General features: G+C 75.1%; 1 protein-coding gene across 3 annotated transcripts in view; it reads right to left on the reverse strand.

The window, feature by feature from the left end:
- ARHGAP35 (Rho GTPase activating protein 35) overlaps nucleotides 1-210 on the reverse strand; it is a 134,944-nt gene extending 134,734 nt beyond the window's left edge. For all 3 annotated transcript variants that reach the window (XR_002827039.1, XM_023746869.1, XM_006106011.3), the window contains exon 1: nucleotides 26-210. The gene's annotated coding sequence lies outside the window, so the exon portion shown is untranslated. The remainder of the gene's footprint in view (nucleotides 1-25) is intronic.
- Nucleotides 211-1,217: the final 1,007 nt, after the last annotated feature.

Below are 1,217 nucleotides of genomic sequence, written 5' to 3' on the forward strand. Positions count from 1 at the left end.
GGGGCCCACGAGCTCGCGCACTCACCAGCGGGGCGCCTATCAGCGCGTCCCCGGCCTCCGGGATCCCGGCTGTGTCGACGGCGGCCCCGGCGCCATGTTCTGCTGCTCCTCGTCTAGCGGCGGCTCCGGCGGCGGCGGCGGCTCCGGCGGCGGGGGGCCGGGCGGACCCTCCCTCGCGGACTCCCTCCTCCGCCTCCTGCAGCTCCCGCCGCGGCGCGGCTCTCCCTCGGGGCCGGGGGGGCGGGGAGGGGAAGGGGGAGGGGCGGGAACCAGGGGGAGGGCGGACCGGCCTCGCTCGCTCGCTCCTTCCCTCCCTCCTTCGCAATGGCGGCGGCGGCGGCACCTCTTTCCTGCGGCCACCGCTCCCTCGCGCGCGCCCCCCTCGCTACTGCGCGTGCGTGGCGCCGGGACCGTTGCAGGATAACGGCCCCTGGGAGCGCGCCGCGGGGGGCACGGCCGGCGCGGAGTAGGGTGAGAGGCGGGGGCGCGTGCACCCTCGAGAGGTCCCTGCCGCCGTCGCGACCTGGCGCTGGGAACGGCCGCGGCGGAGGGCGCAGTGCGCGTGCGCCCCAGCAAAATGCCGCTACTGCAGTGACTGCGGCGCGCGAGACGGAGCGCGAGGCGCCCCGCGGCCGGGCAGCGTGGGGTGGGCCAGTGCGCGTGCGCGGCCGGGGCTGCGGGCCGCCGCAGCTGCAGGCGCGAGGCGGAGGGAGTGGCCGGCGGGAGGTGCGCGCCTCAGATGCAGTCGATCCCCCCCCCACCCCTCCTCGCTCCTCGCGCCGGCTCCGGGAGAAAGCTGGAGGGAGGCACGGCCCGTCCTGCGTGGGCGGGGGCGATTCCGCTCGCGCGGGACCTGACCAGCCAATGAGAGGCCAGGGGAGGTGGGTTGGCCGCGCGAGCTGCAGCTCCCGGGGTAACCGAGGAGGAGAGAGGGGAAGACGTAACGTGGGGCGGTGAGGAGGGGCTAAGGAGGGGGGAGCGCACCCCAGCCGAGAAGTTGACTGGGGAGCACGAGGAGGGGTTGGCCCGCCTCAGCCCAACCGAGCCTCGCCATTGGTCGTCGCTGGCGAAGGGGCGGGGCTGGGGAGCGCGTGCTCTTTCCCCTGCGGTGAAGGAAATCTGCAGACAACGCTCGCATCCAGGCTACTGGTTCTTGTTTCTGCGGTCTCCAGAAAGCCGGGAGGGGAGCCCTGGCTTTCCGGCCAGCATTGCACAGA

The sequence above is a fragment of the Myotis lucifugus genome, unplaced genomic scaffold, assembly GCF_000147115.1.
Source record: "Myotis lucifugus unplaced genomic scaffold, Myoluc2.0 scaffold_750, whole genome shotgun sequence".
NCBI lineage: Eukaryota > Metazoa > Chordata > Mammalia > Chiroptera > Vespertilionidae > Myotis > Myotis lucifugus.